A 15,743-nucleotide genomic window follows, 5' to 3' on the forward strand; every position below is an offset into this window, starting at 1 on the left:
TGCAAGATGCAGTAAACTCTGCTACCATGTCAAAGGTGACAGCTTTGTATTATTATTATTATTATTATTATTGTACTAGTGCCTGGGAGCTTCAAGTCACCCATTATGCCAGGTGCATACAAACCCAGAAAAAAAGACAATCCTTGTCCCAGAGTGTTTATGCTCCCCAGTGTGTTCCAAGCACAGTGAAAGCTAAAGCGTTACCATTAAGCTCCTCGTTCCTATCTCACGGCGGATGGCTTGGGCTCGGTGACATTCCTTTCATTCACAGCACTCAGAGCTCTCACAAACACCTGGGAGTCCGCAGAAATTAAGGACCAATCCAAACCTCCCCCTCACTTCCATTCCAAGTGCTAGGTACATTTTCCACCCTGCCTTCTCTACTGTAACACAGAGCTGTGTGGCCATCTGCCATATCAACACACGCCACTGCACACACACTCCTCTCCCCCACAAGCACTGTTTCTCACCCAGGGGCACATGTATCCTTGGGGGTACACTGAGGTCTTCCGGGGGGGGGTACATCAACTCATCTAGATGGTTGCCTAGTTGTACACCAGGCTACATAAAAACAATAGTAAAGTCAGTACAATCTAAAAGTTCACTCAAACTTGTCTCTACTGCTTCATATGCCTGAAGCTGAAATGTGAGTACACTATTTCTATTTCAATTCGTTTATTTGATGATAAGATGGGAGAAAGTCAGCAAGTTTTCATTAGTCAACTTCTGCAATATTTTTTGCATGTTTTTGTAAGTAAGTCATTTTTAAGTGAGGTGTAACCTGGTGGTATGTAAACAAAGCTGAGTCCTGAAAAGGGGACAGTCATCTGGAAAGGTTGAATGACACTTGTTTCAAGAGCATAGATTACCTTAGGACCATATTTCTCAACTGGGCTATGTCTATACTAGCCCCACCCCCGCTTCAAAAGGGGGATGCTAATAAGACACTTTGAGATATGCCAAAGAGGTGCTGCAATGAATATGCAGTGACTCGTTAGCATATCCTGAAGTGTTTCATTAGCATCCCCCTTTTGAAAGGTGCAGACTAGTGTAGACATAGCCCTGGTGTTATTTGTACCCTTAGGGGTGCATGAGAGCAGTCAAGGAGGGGGGTTACTTATAATTTTGTTTTGAAACGGGGCTCTGTATATAAAAATAGTTTGAGAAACACTGTACTAGAAGCCAATAAAAGGCACAGGAGATCAAACAATACAGTACAGATGTTAGTAGCTTAGGGTGTGTCTACACAGTGAAAAAAGACCTGGACCAGTGAGTACAGTGGGTCAAGTGACTTGGTTTCCTGGGATTCATGCTGTAGGGTTTAAAATACCTGTTTGGGCTGGAGCTAGGGATGTAAAATCCCATTTAATTAAGTAAATGGTTAACTGACAAAAGTGGGTTGGGGGGTGACTGGAGTTTGGCCTCTGAAACGCAGCGAAGGGGAAGGGTCTCAGAGGAAAGTCCATACTGCAGTGCAAGCTCTGTGAGCCCAGGTCAATGGAGCTGGGCTCTAAAACATGCTGCAGTTGACACACACAATGTACACTTGAAAGATGCTCAGCTACTGTGGTGAACTGGGGGGCGGGACATCAGATTCCAAAACAGGTCTTGCCCCTCTGGAACTGTGCTGAGGTTAACATTTAGAGCCCTGCAGAGCCACGGATATCCACTTCGTATCTGTGGGTATCTGCACTTGCAGATGTGGCGATTCACGGCTCATTTTTATGGATACAGCTGCTGATATAAATTTTGTAGCCAGACCCCGCTACAGAGTTGTGGATATCTGCTTTACACCCATGGGTACTGGGCATTTGTGGATATGGAGGCAAATACTTGGGGCTCACTTTTGTGGATAAAAATGCAGATGTGAATTTTAGATCTGCATAAAATTCTACTGTGTGCACTAGACCATTGGTTTGCAACCTGGGGTCCATGGCCCACCAAGGCTCTATGAGGATATTGCAGGGGGTCTGTGGAAAAAAATAAAAGGTAAACAAAAATGATCACAGAAAAGAATTTTGACATAAATTGCAAAGGTCTAATCCATTATTATTTTACATTAAATCTCTTCCAATAATGTTAATAGTTAATATTAATAGTCTGAAAAGCTGTGTTGTGGTTTCCTTTTTCATTTAATCAAGTGTACATAGTAAGTAGAATTGGCTTTGATGGGGGGGTCTGCAAATGGTTGTGGGGGCTGATTGGGGGCCCTTGAACTGTTTGGGGGATAACTGGGGGGTCTGCACTACAGAAAAGGTTGGGAACCTCCGCACTAGATATTTGAGCTACAGGTGCTTCAAGTGGTTTCCACTATGTATAGGTTTACAGTTTGGTTCAGTGATTGTCAGGCCCTCAGCACTGGTGTTCCAGAACCACTGATTGGGTGCTTGGAGTTTTCTGTTTGAGCTTTTTGGGTGAAAGGTGCTATTTAAGTGTAATAAATTTTAAAAAATACATTTCTTCTTGCTTTGTTTTAAAAGTGCATCTTGGTTTTGAGCCATCCCTAATATTTTCACAACCACTAGAGGTCAGCAAAAGCATTTTATTTTCTTCTAATGGAGAAAACCAAACTGCAGCCAAAACACTGGTTATGTACACAGATGAATGATTTTTTTTTTTCTAGCAACCTTTCTTCAACAGCTATATACTGTGTACCAAATTATGGAGGAGACAGACAGTTGTCAGTGTGATTTCTGTGTATTATCAAAGATGTCACACCTCTGTCTGAATCTTTGTACTTTCTGTCGTTCCAAAGAACAACTACAATGATGCAACACAAAGATAACCTTACTTCACTAATATCTCCCTGTTTTTCCTCAGCATACCTTTATGCTTTACACCTGCCTATACAGAATCAAGCTACACTGTGCACATTTAAAGTCCCTTGTTTGTATGTTTGCTTGTGTGGGTCTTTCACACATCAACAAGAGGCACAAAAACACTGAACTGGAAAACTATTGCAAAACTACCCTCCCTTCAAAAACAATCCACCCCTGGTAGGACTTAGGCAGCTAGAGCACTGGATAAGCCTTTGAATGCTTAAAAAATAGACTTCAAATTTACAGTGTCCCTTTAAGTTGTCTTTTCTGAATTATGCTTCATATTAAATGAACATTTATAAATAATGAGTAGAGAAGTAATAAATTATTAATAGATGTTTTACTATTTGGTTAATCAGTGAGTCCAGCAGGTTCCATGTAACTGTGATCTACAGCCATACAAAAGACACCAGATGGGTGAGGTAGTATGTGTTATTAGACCAGCTTCTGGGTGGAAGAGGAAAGCTTTCAAGCACCACAGAGCTCATCATCAGGTCTGCAGAAGGCAAAGGGTGTTAACCATTACCTGTTCCAGGAAACTACTTAAAACAATGTGGGCAATTAGTACCTCCGCAGTGGTAGGTTACAAATTGTTGTATTGAGTCATAAAGACAATGTCTGGTTAAGCCCATGTTGTTTCAGAGTCGAGCAGAGTTATGCATTTAAGCTCCCAGGCTTGTCTTTGGGAGGCGTTGTGCAGTTTTTCTTTAGGACAATTTGTAGTGATTGTGAAAAGTGCTCACCCACAAGTCACAGAATGCCAGGTTGATCACCCAACCCATTTCTTCCGGGACAGTCTCTTATTTAAGCTGTTTCACGGGCATCCCAAATTTTTTTGGCAAATGGGCAAATTGTCCGTATTTTATGGGGCTTCTCTTCCCCGGCACCTGGTGTCTTGAGGTGGCAGCCCCTGCTGCCAGGGAACTCCTCTGCTGGGTGGCTGCCCACTTCCCCAGGGCCCTGCCTCGGGGCAGCAGTGCCTGCTGCAGGGGAGCTCCTCTGTGGGACAGTTGTCCCATTCCCTGGCACCCCACAGCAGCAGCCCACATTGCCAGTGAGCTCCGCCACTGGGCAGCAGCCTCATTCCCTGGTGCCCCATGGCTAGGGGAAGCAGCTCCTGCTGCCAGGGAGCCCCTCCATGGGGTGGCTGCCTCATTCCCTGGCATCCCATGCCTCAGGGGGGCAGCTGCTGCTCTGGGACAGCTCCTCCATAGCACAGCAGACCCTGCTGTCAGGAACCCCTCCCGCAGGGCAGCTGCCGCATTCCCTGTGCTCCCTGGTGGGAAGCTACAAAACCCCTATTCTTAGCCCCCTCCCCCTCACCTGGAGGTTGTGGAGCCTCCGTCCTCCTCTCCCCTTAATTGGGAGGTTGAAGAGCCCCCATCCTGTGCCTCACCATGAGGCAGCAACCCCCATTGCTGAGGAGTCTCGACATGGGACTCCCCCATCCCCCGAGGCTGGTGTCCCGTATTCGCCATAGGCAATGCAGTCACCCTACAGAATGCATATTGTTTAATCATTTTTCTGTCTGAATTTATTTGAGAGTTTCATGAATGGTTTCACCCACAAACATGTTGGGACATCTGAGGCCTGGGCTGAGGGGCACCACATCATGACAGCTACGTGTAAGGCACAGGGCTCTTGACAAGTGTGTTATGGGAGTGTTGATCACCACAGCAGCGGACAGAAGTCTGCAGGTTTTGCACCTCAGGTGAATGCTTTCAAGTGAACTCACGCAGAAAAACGATAAAAAGCAAAATGCCCTAACACCAGTGCAGGGGCACCATGAATTTTGTACTGGGGTCTGCTCATCCCAGCCCCAGGCAGAGCTCTGAACTGCAACACAGCCTGAGTGGGATATTCAATGAGTTCGAAAGCAGGGAGCAGCACAGGCTTCAGGGCAGGCAGCCTGCTTATAACCAGAGGCAGAGCAGTTAACAAAAGACTTGTCATTAAAGTAAACAAAAGATCATTGCATGAGCCTGAGAGCATTGTCAGGGCCGCCAGTCAGATGAGCGGAAACAAAGGGTGGATTCATATAAAGGGCAGGATTAAAAATAGAACGAGATATATTCATTCAGGTTAGGTCAACAATGGCTATTAGCAAAGATGGGCATGGATGGCTCCCTAGCCTCTGTACCTCAAAAGCCAGCAATAGGTTGATACTATACGATTATCTGTTCTGCTCATTCCCTCTGAAGCACTTGGCCACCGTCGTAAGAAAAGATACTGAGCTAGATGGACCTTTGGTCTGACCCAGTATGACCGTTCATATGTTCTTTTTGGCAGGTCCATAGCACATGCCATCCCCTGGATTTAAAAACAACAAGAAGTCCTGTGGCACCTTATAGACTAATAGATATTTTGGAGCACAAGCTTTCATGGGCAAAGACCTGCTCCGTCAGATGCATCTACTGGATTTAAAGTATAGTGTGAGGGTTCTTCTAATCCCCCGGTGGCTCAGTAAACAGCAATCTGGGCTCTCTGTAAGGAGCAGTGGGGAACAAGAGGAACAGCCAGGGAAGTGACCAACGGGGAGTGATCAATGGCTGGATGGTTAATTGGCAGCTGGTACCAAGCAGTGTGCGATCTCTGCGTGAGAAGTGTTTGCATTTCTGGAGCAAGGCAGATATTGAATGAATGCGAGGAGGGTTCCATAGCGGTGTGTGTTCACATAAGCCTTTCAAGTGTCTTGGAATCCCAAACTGGAACTAAGGATGAGCGACGACAGTAAAACTGCGTACGTATAAACCCCTCTAGGTAGAATTGTCACAGCAGCTCTGCTTTGCATCATGCCCATGAGACATCCCATAGCACGACACAGTAATCAGGGTACAGTGAGGGACTGGATCATGTTATTTAGCAAACATTTAATGAACAAGTGGACAACCCATCACTCAGGGCTGTCCCAGGCATACGCTACTGCCTTGGGGCACCACTACATTTGGGCTAGTAGTAGTAGTGATACCCTATTCTGCCTATGCCTAGGGATGGGACTGCAGGCAGCTCTGGCTCTGGTGGCCGTCCACCCCACACAGACGCAGTGCTGGGGCTCCAAAAGCCCCCATCCCCCAACCACCTCCTCCCCTGTGGGCTGCGACCAGCCCCTGCTCACCAGGCATGGTGAGCTGCGCAGGCCAGAGGACGCTGGAGGAGCAGGAGGCAGTTGTACAGCCAGATGGAGAGAAGTGGCAGTTTGGTATTTGACCAAAGAGAGAGGAGTACTGGCAGGACCGTTCCTAGCAGTGCTCATGCCCTACACAGTCCAGCATGGGCATCCCCACCCCTCAGCAGGGGCGGAGCTTCCCTTCAAAGCAACACTTTTTTCTGGCCATTAGTGAGGCTGTTTGCTGCTCCTCTGGCCGGTGCTCACTCTACCCACCACTACCTGCACCTCCTGTCAGCTGCCCTGAGGCTGCAAATGAGTGGCCCTCTCTGTCCTGCTCCAGGTTGCCAGCTCTCCCAGACTGGATGCCATTGCAGCATATCATGCGTCTGCAACCTGCAGCTCCGGAGCTGCACGCAGCTTTTTAAGGACTTCTTTGTTGCTCCTGATGCTATAAGTGCAAAGTGAAAAAAAACTCTCCTGATTATTTGTGATAATGGTGAACATCAAAGATCCCAAAAATGAACAAATGACAGGTTATCTCGAAATGCTGGGTAACTCCCCCTTTAATATGTGCAATGCATTGTGGGATATGATACTGTATCCGTATTTTGATTGTGTAGCTAATGAAGTCTTGATTTTAAAAAGGAGAAAGAAGCTTGTGGCATTACTGCTGTGAAGGGCAACACAGATTTGAAGAAAGAAAATGGAAATTAAACAAGAATTAAAATTGGCTTATATTAAAGCGGGGTTGGAATGGCTTCAAAAAAGAGGAAAATCGAAGATGAATTTCAGACTGAATGGACCCAATCCTTCGTATTTATACTGAGTTAAGCTGGGCTCCCTTTATGTCTCATTTGCAATGAGAAATTTGCCAGCAACAAAAAATGCAACCTCAAGAGGCGGTTTCTCAAAAAACACTACTTTTGCCAAACAGTATCCAGCTGGAGGTGCCAGAAAAAAAAGCTGTGGAGGAGCTACTATGCAAACCAGACCAAAGTAAGAACACATTCACTAAATGGGTGAAATCACCAAGTAGGATAACTGTAGTTAGTTTTGTGGCAGCTCAGGAGATTGTGAAATAAGGAAAGCCTTTGCAGGACAATTTCAGGAATTTAGAAAGGAAAAGGCAACTCTGTAATTTGTGTTGAAAGCCACTAAAGCTGATACCTCTGCACTCAACTCTTCAACATTTACAGGAGTGGACCAAGCAGGAGTGGGATTGGCTGATTTGCAGGAGAAGGACATGTGGACTTCTAAATTCAGAGGCTTGGAGACTGATCTTGAAGATCTAGAAAGGCAGAAATCTACCCTGGCACTTCAGCACAGATGGACTGACATGCTTGATCTGGAAAAAGAAGAAAAATTATCTTTGGCATTTCAGACATAGCCACGTTAGTCTATGTCCTCACAAACCAAAAAAAGCAGTCATGTAGCACTTTAAAGACTAACAAAATATTTTATTAGGTGATGAGTTTTGGTAGGACAGACCTACTTGTTCAGATCTGGAAACTTCTGTTTGAAGTTTGGAACTCTTTACTGGGTGCCTATAGAAGCATGATATCAAATGCATATCTCTTCCTCTCCATCTTTGGATCTACTTACCTGTGCAAATGTTTTCCAGTATTAATTCATAAAAAGCAAACTGAGAAGCCAACTGAACGATGAAAGTCTATAGTCCTGCTTGAAAATGAAAATGACAGCCTACTCTCCAAAGAAATTCAGCAGCAGAAATCATGGTAAAATATTGGTAAGCTGAAAACTTTACCAGGATGCTTAGGATGCTGAAAATAATTAAATATCATGTTTCATTGATATGAATTCACAATAGTAGTATGTATTTTTATGAGGATACTTAAGATGCTACAAATAATTAAATGTCCCAGCTGACTGACATGAATTCACATTAACAGTGTATCTGTTTGAAAAGACATAATTGTTGTTTCTCTAGGCTTACTATATTTCACAGGTGGAAGTGGATAGCATCTAGAGTCTTCCAGAGAGAGTGAAGATTTGGGAGTGAAAGTCAGGAAGACAGTGGTACAAACATACATGAAGTGTGAGGAAATAGAATACGTAAAAAGTTTGTGAATGTCCTGCAGTAAACATGTACCACATTACAAATCATTGTGCGCGTGCTGATCTTAAAACAGAGGTGACAAAAAGTATGGTTTGATGTAAGTTATTAAGGACTATCTTGTATTCATATGCACTGTGGCTCTTGAATTATTGAGTTTTTTACTGAATTTGAAAAAATGGCTCTTCTTGCTATTTTGGTTGCCAGCCCCTGCAGCAAATGCTGTCTGGTCTGGGAGAGTTGGCAACTCCCTGCCCCCCGCAATACACTATTTCTCCCCTCACAGCATGCTCCCCCCAAGAAGCAGCTGCTCTCCCTGCAGGTAGGGATGGCCTTGCTAATGCTCCTCTCTGTTGTGTCAAAATATCAAACCACTTGCACTTCATCTGGGAAAAACCCAAACACCATGCGAGCTGCCAGCAGCACAAAGCTGTATTTAATATCCACAACGGAATTCCATTACTCCAATACCCTCTTCGCTCCCCAGTTCTTTTCTTTCATCTTGTTTCTTGTTTGCTGTAGCCCTGTTGGAGGTTTAATGGAAGACATGTGTCCAGTCTGCAAGTTGTCAGTGTGAAGTAATATTGATCCAACATTAAAAATTAAATGAAAAGATGTGAATAATACTGAGTGTGACATATGACTCCATTACTTTTACATATGACCTGTTTGTTACCAGGTCAGGCACAATTCCCCTTCCACTTCCCTTCACATGAACAAAGAATGCTCCTTTTTAAGGATTGTGCTGTGATTCCGGAAACACATACAGTGGCCTCAGCACTTAGACCCAGATTTTCAAAAGCATGCTGCAGCCCACGCACTGCCCACACGGACCATGCCCCAAAAGAACAGGCCTGCTTTTCAGTGGTGCTCATTACTCAGAGGTCTCCAAGGTTCCAATTAATGGGACTCTTTCCAATGACTCCACTGGCATTAGAGTCCTTCTGAAAAGCTGGCTGCTAATGCTAAGCTTCCATTCAGAAACACCCTTTATTATGATTCTGTACCGTTTGAATTACAGTGGGGTCTATGGCTCAACTGAAAATGAGGGCCCATTGTGCTACGCATGGTACAACTGCAGAGAAGTCGATGGACAATGGGTAGGAGAGGGGACAGTGCATACAAGCAAACCCAGCAATGATTTTTTGCAAAAAAGAAAATCAGCATCCTAAATTTTTTGCAGGGCACCTGGTGGTTTATTTATTGATTTGACTTTTTGGAGTGGGGGAGATTGACTAAATGGAGAGACCTAAGCAGAGGGCGAGGGCAATGAAGGGAATGGAAGGGGAAGAGGGGAACATGCAGGGCTGGGGAAGTGAGTCTGAGTAAGGGGGGAAGGGACAGTGCAAACAGCTCATCAGAACTAAGGGGAGGATATTCAGTCTGATGACATTGGTGCCTGAGAACTCCTCTTAATGTTGCATCCTCTCCCCTGTGCTGTCCCCTGCCAGGTTGGGTATTTCTCTGGTCACTGGAACTGGCTCATTTCCAGAATGCTGTAATTCCCCAGGCATATGTGGCTCAAGTCATCCTGCACAGCTCAGGATCCAGGGATTGGTGCAAGGGTAGAGTGGCACCATCTGGGTCCGACCTCTGGGCTTCCAAAATTGGTTGGGCTGACGCCACCTCTCTTGCCCATTTTCTGATTTGTTCACTTTTGATTGTTCTCATCTAGCCGTGCTCTCCAATAGCTCCCCCTTGGGCCCTCCATTATCTTGGCTCATGGGACGACTCAGATGCGCAAGTGAAGCAGGTGTGCACCTTTTAGCATGATGGAGGTGTCTAACATCTACCACTGTGCTGCCTGCAGTGCCGTACTGTGACCCTGAACACTGGTTTCAGGGCTCTGGGTATTTTGCAATCCTGGGGAACTGGCTGTGGCATTCACACTTGCTGCTGAGCTAGGCTCCAAAGCCTGAGCTCACTTTGTTTGACTTACTCGCCCTTCGCATTGAGGTGATCACTCTGAAGATGTGAACCAAGCATAAATCAATGCTCTGGCACCTGCCTGAATCTGCAGACAGACGGGTACAACGGCTCTCAGACATGGGACCTCCTCTACGCATCTCTGTCAGAGTTCCGTGGATAGCCAGTGGCACATTACCACACAAACCCACTGGTCTCTAGCTAATTTGGGGGCCCCCACACGAGAGCTGGGACCTGTGTACAGCATGAAGGGCAGATGGAAGGTGCAGGGCTCATCACAATGCATCAGGCACCCTGCAGGGCTCTTACCGGGGCCTGGCTCCAGCTTTTGACCTGGCCAAGGGGTGGAGCTTTGCAGGGAAGAGACGGAACAGGGTAAGGGGTCCTGTTGTGAATGGGAGGCTAAGGCCCATCTCATTCCCCCACCAGAAAGAGGCTGGCATCATTAACAGGGGCTGCACTTCTTGGCAGGGAACTGGTCACCCTGCTGCAAAGTGTGGTTCCTGTTGCTGCTGCTCTGCGCTTGCCCTAGGCTAACACACCCATTGTTCACTGAAAGCTGAGCACTGGGGTGGCCACCCAGGGGAGATTCAAAAACTGCTCAGCTGATTAGCAGAGTACCTGCAGCCTGTGTTTCCACTGGTGGGACACCTCTGCACATGCCTTGGGGCATGTAACAAAATGTATTCTTATATGGATGCAAAAACGAGAGGGGACATTGACTATACCCATGTGAAAAAGTGGGCAAGTGTGAGCCTCCTAGCCTTCCAGGTTTTGGCATTCCTGGGCCCCCAGGGTAGGAGGGCTATGTTCTTTGTGCTCAAGGCCCTAGTAAATCTTAATGTGCTTCTGGGGACACAAGGATTTTGCAAGTGCAAAATCTGACATTTTCCCCAAGATGCTGCAGGTATCAGCTTTTCTGCTGTGGGATTTGAAGAATCCCTCGTTTTGCTTTGTCTCTCCTTGCCTGGCTATTACTCACCAGCTTCCCAATAATGGGAAACTGCATTTCAGAACATGCACAGATCAGTGGAATCAGGATTAGCAAGCCAGAGCTGAGTCCAGGTTGCAGATGGAGCCCATATTATAGGTAGCCTCAGAACAATACAGTAGCCAAAGTCCAGAAAACCAGGAAGGTGAATGGCTGAAGTCGAATAAAAGCTTCTCCTTCCTAGATGAACAGAGTCCTGAAAATCCGCAGGTATTCACGTCCCTGTCTCATTTTTGCAGAGAAGGCTGCTGATACAAATTCTGTATCTGCGGAGGGCTATATAGACAAACTCAAGGGAAACTCTCACGTCTTCTGTCCTCTTGGGAGCTGAGGCCTGGGGCACAGAGCTAAACTGCTCTAAGAGCATACACTTCCAAACAATCATTGCTAAAAAAGAATCCACAAATGGCTCATCTCGGAGTAATTCCAGCTGGGCTGCAGTTGTGTGTGTTTGTGCAGAGGAAGAGGATGAAGGGAGGGATGGGAATTCTGTAGCACTAGAATAAATGAACTTTGCTGCAGAATAGAGAGGAGGCTGCTGCTGTGGAATTTAGGGACTGTGGCCATGGAATTTGGTCTGTGTGTACTGCAGAGTCCTTGGGGCCTTGACTATGAGACTTACATAACTTACACAGCCTGATGGGAATGTTTTCAAAAGAGTAATGTTTAAAGTGCACATTTTTTTTTCTCATCCACAGCACTCCTTTGTAAGAACTGAGCCTTCGCAATATAAAAATAAGTGCACTCAGATCATGAGACTACGATCCAGAAACTGGATACATGCTGGCAGACCTCTTCTGTACTCACACAAAGCTCCATGAAAGGTTGTATAGGGTAGCTTACCCAAAATCACAAGCAGAGAGCGTGAGAGCAGTTTAGAACACCAGAAATGCACTTCATAGGTAAACCTGCCACTGGCCTTCTGGCAATGTTTCCAGTGCAGGGCCCTCCCCAAGTCTACCATAATAGGAAGGAATCTATGAACCTTGATTATTTCTCTCCATGCAGAGGAAAATAATAAATATTTAAGTCCAGCTTAATACTGAGGGTATGATCACTGGGAAAACTTCCCTAGCTTGCCTGGCAACAAGATCAGTCCCATGATACTAAATGTTTTGGTGCTGCAAACAGTGGATCCCTGGGTCTGTGTAGGACTGCATTAATTGCACTGTATCTGAACAGAGCCCCATTTGCTACTGGTAATATACCAGCAACATAAGCTGGCCTTACAAGTCATTACTGTATCCACCCTAACACTGGAAGAACAAATATTGGTCAAATTTGGCACAAAAAATTTTGAGAGCTTTTTAATCAACATCCAATAATTGCCATTTAAAATTAAATTCACTTTTTAAGGAAAATCCAGTGGGGGGAAAATATTTTTAAGGGGGTGATAGTAAAAAATAACCATTATCCTGAGGATTTGTAACTTAAAAATTTCATTATGGTGGTAGCAGAGCAGAAGTAGCAACGGAAATTGCCTACTTTGCTTCTGTCAGCTGAGAGAAAGGTAAAAAGCAAACTACAGTAGAGAGCAAGTCATATTCTTGATATTCTTTCCATTTTAGCCATTTACTTTCAGGCACTGCTTGTAATGGAAATCTGCTTTGCACAACTATACCACAAAAGGATAAAGTTTGTGGTGATATATGCTAGTGAATTGGTAACTGAGATCTGTGATTGGAAATTACAACAGAGGACTGAGATGAGGTTAACTGGCCATTCCTCTACCTACAGGAATGGTACGCAGATGCCAGGGCAGCATCAAAATTGAGTCTCGTGGGCTAAAAAGGGGAAAGACCAGAGTAACTATCTGGAGAATTCACTGAAACAATAGCTCAATATAGAAATCCCCACTCCTGGGGTTTCTAACGGTGCAATGCACTGGAACTAATGCAAGAGAAATCTGAGGCAGACATACTATCTTCCTTCCAGAGTGAATTTTCCCTCTGGCCCAATTACAGTACCAGTGCAGTAAGAGATTGCACACTTTGCAGTGCCAGCTTTGCTGGATCTGACATGTGATTCTTAATCTGATACCCTAGCTTTCCATCCAACCGGACTTTATAATGATCTAACCTGCTCAGATAGCGAGGTTTCTTAGCACTGCAGCCTGAAACACAACATGAAAAAAGTGCAGTCCTGATAATGCGTACTTTGTCTGGTTGTGTGAAGTCCAACTGTAATCTTGATAGAAGTCGTCTGCAGAATCCACCCTCCCCATCAGCCATTTTTCTTTTGCATAACCATTGTGCTTTCCCCTCACATTGTTTCAAAACATTCTCCCATTCCCTCACCCTTACATATAGTCATGCTGGGACCCAGACAGCAATGCCAAACAATGCAAAATTCAGACCACCTCAGCTTCCTGTTGTGGGGAAGAAGGACCGTAAACACCGAGTTAAAGATGACCATAGCACCACACTAAGCACAGAAGTCCCCAGACAACCCGGTAATGCACTTTTCTTTTAAAGCCTGCTTGTTTCAATACCAAGGTTAAATTGTAACAGAGAGGGGGAGCCATGTGAGTCTGTATTCCAACAAATGAGGCGCCCTGTAGTAGTTTAAAGACTAACAAAATCATTTATTAGGTGATGACCTTTTTGTGGAGCAGACCCACTTCTTCAGATCTATAAAATTTCCAGTCCAGACCCAGATATATAGTATAGAGGTCCAAAAAAAATTGCAATAAATTGCAAGCCCGAACCTCAGTTTTTATTGCACATTTTTTTGGACCTCTGCACTATGTATCCAGGTCTGGACTGGAAAGTCTATAAAACTGAAGAAGGGGGTCTGCCCCAGGAAAGCTCATTACCCATTAAATGATTTTGGCAGTCTTTAAAGTACCACGACGTTAAATTAGAGCAGGCTGTTATGCGACCATATCACCCAGCCGCAAATTATAGACCAGGCGTGTGTGGATGTGTGTGTGCCCATCTACACACGGACTCCGAGGGCAGCAGCGCAAGCCAGGCTCTCACATGCACGAGCCCAGCCTCTTAAGTCCCCTTCCTTCCCTGACAGCAGAGGGACTGCACGAGCCCACCGGCGCATTTCCTCGCATTAACTCGGCGCTGCGCTCCCGCCGCTCGCCGCGCGTGAGCACAACTCGCCACCGCCCAGACGGGGGGGGAGGGGCGGTTGTGGGTTGTTGTTTTTTTTTTCCCCCTAAAATCCACAGAAACACACAACCGCTCTCGGCGCAGCCCCGTGACGGGGGCGGGGCGGCGCAGCGATTGGAGGCCGGGGGGTTATGGGTGGAAGGAGGACAAAGCCCTATCCCCGACTGAGAGGCTCGCTCCCCGGGCCGCAGCCCGGCGCCGTCACTCTCGTGGCCGGCCGGGCCCGGCACTGCCTCCCGCTGAGCGCGCCCTCCTCGGGCGGCGGCCCTCACAGGCCGCGTCCCTGCGCGCCCCCGGAGGATTGCGGCAGGGACGAGGCGGGAGAAGCCAGGAGCCTTGCCCTCCCCCAGCCACGCCACACCCAGGGAAAGCAGCGCCCCCGGCCTCCCCCGCCGGCCGCTCCGCGGTACTGCAGCTCGACAGCGGGAGGCGCCGCCGCCGCCTCAGGCTGCAGCGCTCCACAAAATGGCCGCCCAGCTCGCCCACCCCAAGGCGTCCAGAGGCGACAAAATGGCGGCCGGCGCGGCCAGGAAGGAGGCCAGCGGCCCCAGGGTGCAAATCACGCCAAAAGCAGGGCCCGGCGCTGGCCATCGGCGTAATCGGGCTGAGAGCGGCGGCCCGCTCCTGAGGCGCCTACAGGCCCCGTTTGTCTCTGGGCCACCTCCGAGGCCCAGTCCCGCGTCCGCCGCCTGGCCCGCCGCGCCCTCACCTCACCAGGCGGCCGCTGCCGGGCCCCGCTCGTTTACCTTCCCGCCCCAGCGGGACAGCCGGTCTGCCACCAGCGTTTCCAGCCTGACCCGAACCCTTTGGCCCCCGGACTGCCCGTAACGGGAAAGGGCTCGGCCCCCAAGTGCCTCGTCCTCCCTCCCGGCGGCTTCTGCTACGCGCCGAGCTGCGTCCTGCCTAGACAAGGCGCCCGTAGAGCGCGGTGATTTGTTTATCTAAGGAAGAGATCTGGGGCACGTAGGGCAGCATGTAGGGGAGGTGATACAGAGATCCCCTCTGCCTCGCACGTGCCGCCTTCCCACCAGTGCCAGTGCTGCGTCTGTTATCGGATACAATCACCCCGTCAAAGACTGCACGCGCGAGGTGGCTTTGTCTAAATCCGCCGCCCCTGGGTTGTGTCGGCTTATCTTTAGCAGCTTTTCTCCAAGGTATTTTGCTACAGATTATTGTATACCCCTTTCGGGTTCAAAATTACACTCTGAAAAGGCTGTTTGTTCACATAACTATAATTTTCGGCCCGTACAGATTGATTTTTGTATGTATTAGTATGTTCTTTCTTCCTGGGACAGATTACACACTAAATAAAAAGAGCACACCTAAAACACTGAGTTATTAATATCAATAATGTAATATTGGCCCATGTTATGGTTGATTGTATATATATTATATATATTACCTTTGTGTTCGTCCATTGGCTTTCTACTACCAACATATCCTAAAAGCAGAAGGAAAAAAATGCCATCCAAAAAAACAAAAAATGCCATCTTTTTAATAATCCAGGGTGGAAATTTGTACCTTATTTTTTAATTTACTCCGCAGAGACGCCAGTTTTTCCTGGGGCTATTTAGGGAGTGCTTTTTAAATTACAAAACCAAAAAAAACCAACCAACAGAACAAAAAAAATCATAACTGAAGCTGCAAACGCATTGAAATACTCCAGAGCAGACAGAGGCCCCAACCATTCATTGTAACAAAA

General features: G+C 46.8%; 1 long non-coding RNA gene across 1 annotated transcript; it reads right to left on the minus strand.

Moving 5' to 3' along the window:
• Positions 1-982: 982 nt before the first annotated feature.
• On the minus strand, positions 983-15,423 carry LOC142001012 (uncharacterized). The gene is made up of 3 exons (XR_012642369.1): positions 14,751-15,423; positions 7,096-7,273; positions 983-6,376 (listed from the first exon to the last, which is right to left on the minus strand). It is a non-coding gene; the product is annotated as an uncharacterized LOC142001012 (long non-coding RNA).
• Positions 15,424-15,743: the final 320 nt, after the last annotated feature.

This window comes from Carettochelys insculpta, chromosome 23 (genome assembly GCF_033958435.1).
Source record: "Carettochelys insculpta isolate YL-2023 chromosome 23, ASM3395843v1, whole genome shotgun sequence".
Lineage (NCBI taxonomy): Eukaryota > Metazoa > Chordata > Testudines > Carettochelyidae > Carettochelys > Carettochelys insculpta.